The sequence below is a fragment of the Muntiacus reevesi genome, chromosome 15 (assembly GCF_963930625.1).
Source record: "Muntiacus reevesi chromosome 15, mMunRee1.1, whole genome shotgun sequence".
Classification (NCBI taxonomy): Eukaryota; Metazoa; Chordata; class Mammalia; order Artiodactyla; family Cervidae; genus Muntiacus; species Muntiacus reevesi.
Window position 1 is genome coordinate 29,927,036 of NC_089263.1, and position 12,992 is coordinate 29,940,027.

General features: G+C 35.4%; 1 protein-coding gene across 2 annotated transcripts in view; it reads right to left on the reverse strand.

The window, feature by feature from the left end:
• The window catches only part of SCAPER (S-phase cyclin A associated protein in the ER), a 398,005-nt gene that overhangs the window by 180,630 nt on the left and 204,383 nt on the right, over nucleotides 1-12,992 (reverse strand). The window lies entirely within an intron of this gene.

Genomic DNA, 12,992 nt, shown 5'->3' on the forward strand with positions numbered 1-12,992 from the left:
AAAGGAGACACCAATAACAAAGTGAATAGACAACATAAAGAATGGGAGAAATTATAATACTTGTAAGTCCTACTACTGATAAGGGATTTAGATCCAGAGGATTTAGATCCAGAATATATAAAGGACACTTAAAATTCAACAATAATAAATAACCCAGCTTAAAAATGGACAAAGGATTTGAATAGACATTTCTTCAGAGAATATATGCATGAACAGCCAATACAGACACACACGTTTGATACTATTACTTATAAGAGAAAAGCAAATTAAAATCACAAAATTCCACTCCACACTCCCTAGGATATCTACATTTGTCTGTATATCTATCTACTGACAGAAATTAACAAGGATGTGGAGAAACTAGAATCTTTGTATGTTGCTAGTGGGAATGTAAAGTGGTACAGACAATTTGGAAAAATTTGCCAGTTTCTCAAAGAGTTAAATCTAGAATATAGTATACAACTAAGCAATTCTACTCCTACATACAAACACCCCTAAAAACAAAATCATATGGCCACAGAAAAACTTACTTATGGATATTTATAGCAACATTATTTATAATAGTCCCAAAGTAAAAACAACTCAAATGTTTATCAACAAAATTAAATGTGTTATATCTATAGAATGCAATATTATCTGGCAACAAAAAAGGACAGAATACTAATACACGCTACAATATGGATGGGCCTTGACAATATTATGTTAAGTGCAAGAAGCCAGCCACAAAGGTCGACAAACTGTATGATTCCATTTATGTGAAATTTCCAAAATTGGCAAATGTACAAACAGACAGAAAGTAGATAAGTAGTTGCCTGGGATGGAAGGGGTAGGGGAAAAGGAGGAGTGACTGCTAATGGGTACAAGGTTTCTTTTAAGGGTAATGGAAAAGATCTGAAACCATCTGTGGTGATGGTTACACAACTCTGCAAATACATCAAAAAGCATTGAATTGGGGACTTCCCTGGTGGTCTAATGCTTAAGAATCAGACTGCCAATTCAGGGGACATGGGTTTAATCCTTGGTCCAGGAATTAAAATCCTACCTTCCACAGGGCAACTAAGCTCATGGACCATAACTACTGAGCCTGTGCTCTAGAGCCCTTAAGTAACAACAACTGAAGGCTGAGTATCCTAGAGCCCATGCTCCACGAAAAGAGAAGCCACTGCAGTGAGAAGCCTACACACCCCAAGCAAGAGTGGCCCCCACTCTTTGCAACCAGAGAAAACTCACACACAGCAACAAAGATGCAGCGCAGCCCAAAATAAATAAATTTTTAAAAAATTAAAAAGTAAATGCTTCATTTAATGATACATATAGAAAAGTGCATAAATTATAAGTATAAAGCATGACGACTCCACAAAGTGAATGTACGCTTTACCTCCATTCATTATAATGGCCTGAAATTAAGTGACAATTTAAAAGACTTCATGCTGGTTACCATCATGTCCTCAGTATCCAAAGTGTTTAGTACACAGCTGAAAGTTCATTAATGTTTCTTAAATAAATAATCAATGAGCTGCTCCATAGTATTTTATTATACAACAAAGCTGCAACTTGTTCATTCTACTATTACCACTCCCCTATTGATGGCATGTTGGTTATTTTCAGGCTTTTGTTATTAAAATGAGGATGCAACACATGTCCCTATATAGATCTCACTGCATCCAGGTACAGGAGTTTCTCCAAAGTATGAAACTACAAATAGAACCCTGGGGGGTCAAATGGGTCATGCAAAGTTTCTCCTTTACCAAATCTCGCCAAACTGCTCTACAAAGTAGTGTATCAATTAATACTCCACCAGTAGTGTATGAGGGATTCCTTTCACCATATGCTTTCAAACACATAGTATTTTCCATTTTCAGTTTTCACCAGACTGGGAGTAAAATGGTAACTTGTTTAAATTTACAGAAATCTGATTATTAATGACATTGAGCATCTTTCCAAATATTTAATGGACATCTGGATTTCTTTTATTTTTAATGACTCACTCAGGTTCCTAATGGGTTGACCTTTTCCTACTGATTTGTAGGAAAACTAATACATTCTTCTAGCCTGATTTCTCATTATATGTGTTGCAAATATCTTTTCAGTCATACCATATAACTTTGTTTATCAAAGCTATTATTTGAAGAATTTTGTTTTTCACATCAATGTGGTCAATCATATTACTTAATTACACATACTTTTGAGATACTAAATTATTTTCGAACTAATCCCATGGAGATATACTATATTTTTTCTAAACTAAAAAAAGTTCTGCTTTTGTACATATAGGACTTTAACTTATACTTGAATTAATTTTCACACAATTTTCAAGTTTGTGAGATAGTGGTCTTATCCCATCACTTAATTCACTTACACATACATCCACTCATTGATTAATATGGAAAAATAATTGTTCCAGTCCCAATTACTGAAGGGTCCTTTCTATCTCTACTACTGAATATGCAATTTATGTCAAAATACCAGGATTCCCTCTATATACGTATGTATATGTGTACATCTATGTGTTATATACACATACACAATCCTATATATGTAAAATAGTTTCAGGGCTAATATTTTCTACTATGTAGTTGTACCAACATCACACATTTACTACACCTTATAAAAAGACTCATTAGAACAGACCCTGATGCTGGGAAAGAGAGAGGGCAGGAGGAGAAGGGGATGACAGAGAATGAGATGGTTGGATGGCATCACTGACTCAATGGACATGAGTTTGTGCAAGTTCCGGCAGACGGTGAAGGACAGGGAAGCCTGGAGTGCTGCAGTCAGTGGGGTCTCAAAGAGTCAGACACGACTGAGCAACTGAACAACAACAATAAAAACCCTCATTTAATTCTTTGCTTTTTCCCCTCAGTGACTATCTTTTCAAAAGTTGTCAGTTTTATTGAGATATAATCGACACACAACATTGTACACATTTATGGTATCTGGTTTAATAAAAAAGTAGGTTGATTTAATACACATATATTTCATGAAATGATTATCACAATAAGGGTAATTAACACCTTCATTGTCCCACATACTTACCATTATATGTGTGTGTATGTGCGGGGGAAGTTGGGGACCTTTAAGACATAATCTCTTTGTAACTTTTAAATATATAATACAGTATAGTTAACTTCGGCCACCACACTGTACATTAGAGCCCAGAACTTACTCCTCTTATAACTTGAAGTTTATACTCTTCGACCAACAGCTTCCCATTTACCTTAACCCCCAGGCCCTGGCAAACACCATCCTACTCTCTGGTTCTACAAATTTGATTTTCATTTTTTATTTTTTCAAATTTGATTTTTAGATTCCACATACATGAGACCACACAGTATTTGTTGTTCTTCCTCTGACTTATTTCACACAGAATGTCCTCTATACATGCTGTTACAAATGCGAGGATTTCCTTTTATCCTAGGTTAAATAACATTCACTGCATATTTCCACACCACATTTTCTTTATCCACTAATCTGCTGATGGATGTTTAGCTTATTTTCATGACTCTGTGGATCACAACAAACTGTGGAAAATTCTTCAAGAAATGGGAATACCAGACCATCTTATTTGTCCTCTGAGAAACCTGTGTGCAGGTCAAGCAGCAATAGTTAGAACTGGACATGGAACAACAAGACTGGTTAAGAACTGGGAAAGCAGTATATCAAGGCTGTATATTGCCACCCTATTTAACTTTCGTGCAGAGTACATCATGCAAGATGCTGGGCTGGATGAATCACAAGCTGGAATCAAGATTGCCAGGAGAAATATCAACAACCTCAGATATACATATGATACCAAAAAGTGAAGAAATGGCAGAAAGTGAAGAGGAACTAAAGAGCCTCTTGATGAGGGTGAAAGAGGAGGATGAAAAAGCTGGTTTAAAACTCAACATTCAAAAAACTAAGATCATGGCATCTGGTCCTATCACTTCATGGCAACCAGATGGGGAAAAAAGTGAAAACAGTGATAAATTTTATTTTCTTGGACTTCAAAATTACTGCAGAAGGTGACTGCAGTCATTAAATTAAAAGACACTTTCTCCTTGGAAGGAAAGTTATCACAAACCTAGAAAGCATATTAAAAAACAAAGACATCACTTTGCTGACAAAGGTCTGTACAGTCAAAGCTATCTATGGTTTTCCCAGCAACCATGTATGGACGTTTGAGAGTTGTACCACGAAGAAAACTGAGCACCAAGAATTGATGCCTTCAAACTGAGGTGCTGGAGAAGACTCTTGAGAGTCCCTTGGACTGCAAGGAGATCAAACCAGTCAATCCTAAAGGAGATCAATCCTGAATATTCATTGGAAGGACTGATGCTAAAGCTGAAGCTCCAAAGCTCTGCCCATCTGATGCGAAGAGCCAACGCACTGGAAAAGACTGTGACGCTGGGAATGACTGAAGGCAAAAGGAGAAGAGGGTGGCAGAGGATGAGATGGTTCGATAGCATCACCAACTCAATGATATAATTCTGAGCGAACTCTGGGAGACTGTGAAGGACAGGGAAGCCTGGCATGTTGCAGTTCATGGGGTCGCAAAGAGTCGGACATGACTTAGCAACTGAACACCAGCAAGTGTCTTAGCTATTGTGGATAAAACTGCAATATACACAGGAGTGCAGGTATCTCTTTAAGAGACTGGCTTCAGTTCCTTTAACTATATACTGACAAGTGGGACTGCTAGAGCATATGGTAGCGTTATTTTTAATTTTTTGAGGAACCTCCATACTGCTTTCCATAATACTTATACCAATCTATACCAATTTATATTATTATCAATAGTGTATAAAGTTCTATTTTCCACATCCTTGCCAACCTTTGATAATTGCTATCCTTTTGATAACAGCCATTTTAACAGACTGAGGTGGTATCTCATTGTGAGTCTATAATCATTTTCCTGATGATGATGTTCTTTTCAAGAACCTGTTGGCCTTTTTCATGTGCTCTTAAAAATATCAATTTTAGGTACATTTGCCCACTTTTAAATGAGATTATTATTATTGTTTGCTATTGAGTGGCAGGAGTTTCTTATATTTTTTGGATATTAACCCCTAATTAGATATATGGTTTGCAAATATTTTCTACCATTCCATAAGTTGTCTTTTCATTTTGTTGCTTGTTTCTTTTGCTACATAAAAGCCTTTAAGTTGGATATAGTCTGACTTGTTTATTTTTGTTTTTGTTGCTTGTAATTTTGGTCATATCCAAAAAAATCATGACCAAGACCAATGAAGGAGCTTTCCCTTGTTTTCTTCTGGAAGTTTTACATCTTCAGGCCTTACATTTAAGTCTTCATTCCACTTTGAGTTAATTCTTCTGAATGTGATTATCCAATTTCTCCAATACTGCTTTTTGAAGAGACTATCTTTATCCCTGTTGACTATTCTTGGCCCCCTTGTCAAATAATAGTTGACTCTATATGTATTATTTTTAGGCTCTCAATTTTATTCCACTTGTTTGTTTGTTTTTATGCCAGCACTAAACTATATTTGATTAGTATAGCTTTACATAGGGATTGCATTGGATCAATAGATGGTTTTGGTTAGTATGGAATTTTTTTTTTTTTTGGCTGCACTGGGTCTTCATTGTGGCACACAAGCTCTTTGTTGCATCACATGGAATTTTCGCTATTTGTGGTGAGCGGGCTTCTTGTTATGGTGGCTTCTCCTATTGTGGAGCATGGGTGCCTGGGCTTCAGTAGTTGTGGCACACAAGCTCAGCTGCCCCATGGCATGCGAGATCTTAGTTCTTGGACCAGGGATCAAACCTGTGTCCCCTACATTGGCAGGTGGAATCTCATCCACTGGACCAGCAAGGAAGTACCATATGGACATTTTTCACAATATTAATTTTTCTAATCCATGAACATGAGATTTTACCCCCATTTATTTGTGCCTTCTTCAATTTCTTTCATCAGTTTCTTATCGTTTTAGTATATAGATTTTTTCATTTTCTTGGTTAAATTTATTTCTAAGTCTTTTATTGTTTTTCATGCTGTTGTAAATTGGATTCCTTTATTTCTTTTTCAAATACTTCCTTGTTAGTGTATAGAAAAACTACAGATCTTTGCATATTCATCTTGTATTCTCCAACTTTAGTGATTTTATTAGTTCTAACAGCTTTTCTTGGAGTCTTGGGACTTTCTATATATGAGATGTATCTACTGCCAATAGAGACAATTTTACTTCCTCCTTTATGATCTGAATTCATTTTTATTTCTTTTTCTTGCCTAATTTATTTGGTTACAACTTCCAGCACTATGTTGGAAGAAACTGGTGACAGTAAGTGGTCTTGTCTTATTCCTTATCTTAGAGGGACAGCTTTTAATCTTGCAGCCAGCATATACTGAGGTCTTTTTTTTTTCTTTTTAATCCATTCAGTCACTCTATGCTTTCTGATTGATAATCGGTTTACATTTAAAGTAATTCTTGATGGGTAAGGACTTGCTAAAGTCATTTTACTGTATTCTGGCCACTTTGTAGTTCTCTTATCTTTTCTTCCTCTTTTGGTATGACCATTTTGGGGGTTTTGCATCTTGGTTACCATGAAATTTATGTAAAACAACTTATAATAGTCTCTTATCACAGACTATTGTAGTTACTTCTGATACTTTTGTCCTTTAAGATTTACACAAGACTTAAGTGATTAACATTCATTTCATTATTAGATAGTTTTATATTTTCATGTCACTAATTAGTATTCTTTCATTTCAGCTTTAAAAAACTCCTTGCAGCACTTCTTCAAGGCAGGAATAATGTGATGAACTCCCTCAGATTTTATTTGGGAAAGTCTTTATCTCACCTTCATTTCTGAAGGACAGCTTTGCTGGGTATAGTATTCTTGTTTGGCAGTAATGCACTGATGGCCTTATTGTTGGTGGGTGGGTGGGAACAGTCTTTTGTATGTGAAGATCTTTTTTTTCCTTCAGCTGCTTTAAAATTTTTCTTTGTCTTTGACTTTAAACAGTTGTATTATATTTTGGGTCTTTAAGATTATTTGGGATTGCAACTTTGGGGCAGCTGTGAGTTACATGAATTTGGATACACAAAACTCTTTCCAAATTCCCATAACTGCGAAGTTCTCAGGCATTATTTCTTTAAATAAACTTTCTCAAGAGACCCTTTCTTCTCCTACTTGTACTTCAATAAAGCAGACTGGTTTTTTTTTTTTACTGGTAGACCATGGTTCTTGTTAGGTTTTCTTCACTCCTTTTCATTCTTGCTTGGGTTAAATTTTAGGTCTCCATCTCTTTGGAGTCAGTTGCTGGAAAACTGTGTTCATTCGGTTGTATCATATTTCCTTCATGTCTTGCACTGCTGTATTATCATTTAAAGAAGCCATCACAGTAAAGAAGTCTGACTTTGGGGGAAAAATTAACTTGGTCAGTTTTGATAGTGATTCTAAGGTTTCTCAGAACTATTCCATGAATACACTTGCTCCACACTTTTGGTTCCTCTTGTGAGGGACTGTTAAAGATTATATGCCTTCTCTTGATCCTGCTAAGCCAGTCCATGTGCTGACAGCCTCCCTTTTGCTTTCCCTTGCTGTTCACTCACTCAGTAGTGTCTGACCCTTTGCGACCCCAAGGACTGCAGCATGCCAGTCTCCCTGTCCTTCACCAACTCCCAGAGCTTGCTCAAACTCAAGTCCATTGAGTCGGTGATGCCATCCAACCATCTTGTCCTCTGTCATTCTCTTCTCCTCCTGCCGTCAATCTTTCCCAGCATCAGGGTCTTTTCTAATGAGTCGGCTCTTTGCATCAGGTGGCCAAAGTATTGGAGCTTCAGCCTCATCATCAGTCCTTCCATTGCTTTCCTTAGGGAGGTGCTGAATGTTCACATTTGGGTGATTTCTCTCAGTTCCTCAGAGTTGAGTCAGCTTTCTGTGATGCTCATTAGCCATCTGCAAGGGTTTCCTCTCGTTGTTGTCAGGGGCATGCACCGGGAGCTGGCCAGGGGATATAGGTGTGTGTGGGTAAGATAATGGAGTACTCAGGCATGTTCAGATATGTTAGCAACATATTTCACCATATATCAACCAATCAAAAGCAAGAAATGACTTCAAACAATCCACATGGCTATACTGGTGCACATCTGTTATCAGCACTGCTTTTTCTTGTTATATTGAGCTGGCCATGACCTCCAGGACAGTGAATCAATGTTTCATTATTAGACATGATGTTCTCTGGCAGTTTTTTCGTAACCACTCTAAACTAGGCTCTTCTTAAGTTAAATCTTTAAAATTATTAACAGTTAGGAATAAGTGTTGAATTTTAATTTATGCCTTTTGTTTCTATTAATAGTTTTTCTCCTTTAATATTTAAAATGATGGTTTTGGATAAGGAAGCTGTGGTACGTATACACCATGGAATATTACTCAGCCATTAAAAAGAATTCATTTGAATCAGTTCTAATGAGATGGATGAAACTGGAGCTCATTATTCAGAGTGAAGTAAGCCAGAAAGATAAAGACCAATACAGTATACTAACACATATATATGGAATTTAGAAAGATGATAACGATAACCCTATATGCAAAACAGAAAAAGAGACACAGATGTGCAGAAGAGACTTTTGGACTCTGTGGGAGAAGGCGAGGGTGGGATGTTTCGAAAGATCAGCATCAAAACATGTATATTATCTAGGATGAAACAGATCACCAGCCCAGGTTGGATGCATGAGAAAAGTGCTCGGGCCTGGTGCACTGGGAAGACCCAGAGGGAGGAGGGAGGAGGGATCGGGATGGGGAATACATGTAAATCCATGGCTGATTCATGTCAATGTATGGCAAAACCCACTACAATATTGTTAAGTAATTAGCCTCCAACTAATAAAAATAAATGGAAAAAAAAAAGGAAAATAAACAATCATGTTCTCACCACTCAAGAAAAAAAAAAAAGAAAGATAGAATTCCATATTTAGGCAAACCTTTAATACAGTGTGAACACTGAAATGTTTTAGATACTGTTTCTAGCCTGAACAAAATAGCCAAAACAATAAAAGTTATAAACATAAAAAATAAATAAAAAAATGATGGTTTATATTAATTTAGATGCTATATTTTAATTCTTGTAATAAATAACATTTGATTATGTTGCTACTAAATTTTAATCTCACAAAGAGCTATGTAATCCTACTCATATTTTTCAAAGGAAGAAAATGAAGTTTCCTGCAAAGGTTAATAATCTGGCTAGGCTCACAGAGCTACTATTTACATGGCTGATTTGTGATTTGAATTCAGGCTTATAACTACAAAGACTGTGGTCTTAATAACTGCATTATATTGTATCAACATCTACTGAATGCCTAATTATTGCTGTGAGTTTAACATACATTATTTCATTTAACAGCCACAGGATCCTTTGGGACATGTCAACATCATATATTTTACTGATAAGGAAGACTGAAGCCCAGACAGATAATTAATTTGTCCAGGTAAATAGGCAGCAGGTTCTAGGTCCATGCTTTCAACACTGCTCTCATCTGCTTCCTTAGTATCTGCCCACAGATGGTGCAGTTTTCACCAACATCACATGTAATTTCAACAATCCTTTATTTCTCCACAGTTTCTAAGCATGGGATAGAGGACAATCTAGATGATTTAATTTATTACAAGGTAGCATTTCTCCAAATGTTCATTTAAGAATTTCTAATGCAGAAAAATAGTGAGTTTTCAGGGACATGCAGGGGAAGGTGGAGTATACTCTTAGTACCAGCAAGAAACACATCTTCATGAGAATTTTATTTCAAAAATTTAAAAATTCTGCATTCTTTTCCATGATCTCATTTATGCTTATTTTAACTAGAAAACAATGTTTTATATTACATACTCTTGAGGAAGAAAATAGTTTTCTTCTTGTCTTATTTACAAATAAGGTATTTGTCATGGAGTCTATTAACGCAAAAAAAAAAAAAAAAAAAAGAGCTGAACTGAAGACAGCTAGCATCAAGGTCCTTATACGGGCAATTTCTCGTTTTTTAGTGTCACTATTTCCGAGAACCCAGACTTATACAAATGTAGTTAAAACAGTAAGTGTTTACTCACTGCATCCAGCAATCAATCACTAAGGTGAGCCCAAGAGCAGAACATTGCCAGAGAGGTAGCATGATGGAATACTGTTGGGATGCTATAGGCAGAAACTTCAAAAAGCACATCTTACTGAGAGGTAAAATCACTCCTATCATATGCTGGGCTGAAAGGGTTTCTTATACAGTGCTGTCTATCTCCTTAAATCATAGCAACAATGTACTCAATAAGAACTTTGTTAGTGAAGAAAGAACTCTAATAATTTATTCTTAATATTAGCAGCAGCATTGTCATTTTTAGCAACATAAATACAGATTAAATAACTCATGGTCCTACTTCTGGCTCTCAAATATCATTTTTATGACATTTCTTGCCTAACGTAATAACTGACACACCTTGGTGAAATATTGTCAATTATTTGCCCCATGATCTTTTGCATAAAAACCTGAATGTAAAAGAATTTTTAATGATTTTTTGGTCTCTAATATTTGTATAAAGCTGACATTCCAAGAAAGGTTACTTTTGTATCTAATAGCTTTGAGAAGCCTCTCTTAGCTAAGGAAAAGATGGTAATGACAGTATATTGGCATTTACCTAGCTAGATAAATAGCGAACTTGGTTTTGATTTCTCATGCTTAGCTCTCCTTAAAAAAAACATATTCTACCTAATTCTAAGCTGTTTTTGTTGTTTAGTCACTAAGTCGCATCCTACTATTTGTGACCCCATGGACTGTAGCCTGCCTGTCTCCTCTGCCCATGGGATTTCCCAGGCAAGAATACTGGCATGGGTCGTCATTTCCTTTTCCAGGGGAATCTTCCCCACCCAGGGATTGAACTTGAGTCTCCTGCATTGGTAGGAATATTTTCTACCACTGAGCCACCAGTGAAGCCCCTAGTTTGAAGAAGAAATAACAAATAACCACTAAAAATGCATAGTAGGGATTTAGTTATAAACAACTGTAATGTTCTACAGTTCTGGTCAATGAACTAAATACTTTTCTGAATAAGGACCTTCACTGATCCATCAGCAAAGGCATTCTCTTTTTAAACTAAAGCCTCTATGTGTGATACTTTTCTAAGTGGAAGGGGACACACAGCTGTTTTCGTCTATTTGCGACATAGCTTGATATGAAACAAGTTGATCCTCAGTTACACAACTAGCTAACTTAAATATAAAAGCCATTTCCCAAAATGCTGATGTTATAGACATTACTTTAATATTCTCCCAGTGTGTAATTTATTTTAAAAATACGATTTAAAATGACACTAGAAGGACTATCTCATTCTAAAATGAGAAACTAGCAATTAAGATAAACTCTCCTGTTGAAAACGACAAAAAAGCTGAATAAAACATTTCTTTAAATTATTTTACACAAATTAAAACCACCAGAAAGAGAACTGCAAGTTGAATATCCAGGAAAAGGTAAAAATCAAGAGACAGAAGCACAGCCCTCAAGGATGCTTTCGCTGATCCATGAGAAACATTTATAAAATGACGCTAAGGAACCATTCCACCCAAGACTGAAAAGATTCACTCTCATAATAAGCATGAAATGGAAGTTAGACAGCCAATCCATATACTTGCAGCTTGTTAGGAGACCCCAGGAGACCTAGGGAACCTTTGGCCTTGAATTTGAATTAAGATTCTGGAAACATTAACATACTTAGCACCTACCAAAAATAAATAAAAATATTTCCAGAGGAAGGCACCATTATATTAGGTTTTCAATTATTTTTAAAATTGTTCCACTACAATGATCATAAAACAAATGTAAATAAATTTTAAAAGACTGAAATTATACAAAGTATATTCTCTAACCACAAAAGAATGAAATCAGAAATCAGTAACAGAAGAAAGTCTGAAGGACTCACAGATATGTGGAAATTAAACAATACATCGTTCACAATGAATGGGTCAAAGAAGAAATCACAAGGGAAACCAGAAAATGTTTTGAAATAAATGAAAATGAATATAATATAAATTATGAAACTCACTGAAAGTGATGTTTAAGAGAAAAATTTATAGATGTAAATATCTGCTTTAAAAATAACAAAGATCTCAAATCTATAACTTAACTCTAAACTTTAAAGAACTAGAAGAAAAGCAAACTAACCTCAAAGCTAATAACCCTAAACTAAAGGAAATAAAGATTACAGTGGAGATAAAATAGAGTATAGAAAAACAAAGAGAAAAATCAACACTGGTTCTTTGAAAAGATCAACAAAATTGACAAACTTTTAACTAATGATAAAAGAGAAGACTCAAGTAACTAAAATCAGAAATGAAAGTGGAGATATTACTATTGACCTTACAGATATAAAAGGATTATGAGAGCATACTATGATCAATTATATGCCAACAAGTTAAGATAACCCAGATGAAACGAACAAATTCCTAGAAATATGTAAACTACTAAAACTGACCTAAGAAGAAATAGAAAATTGAAATATATTTGTAACAAGTAAAGAGATTGAATCAGTAATCAAAAATCTCTCAACAAAGGAAAACTCAGACAGGTGGTTTCACTGGTCAATTCCACTAAACATTTAAAGAAGAATTAACACCAGTCCTTCTCAAATTATGCCAAAAGACAGAAGTAGGGAACACTTCCTATCTCACTCTATGAAGCTGGTATCACCCTGATATTCACAGCTAGACAAAGACATTAGAAGAAATTCCAGACTAGTACGCTATGAACATAGATGCAAAAGTTCTCCACAATTACACTTATCAGTATGTAATGAAAAATTAATAGGTGAAAAAGGAACTAAGACGTAAAAAGAATGTATAAAAGCACATACTTTAAGATGTGAGATATTGAGATTATCAAACAGACTGTAAAATGATATCTTCTGTGTATAAATAAAAAATAAGCTCAAAAATATCTGCAAAGAACAAGGAATTATAAAAAAGTCATAGCAGATGTGAAAAAGAGTAAACAGGCTTTCTCGACATGGAAAATAAAATA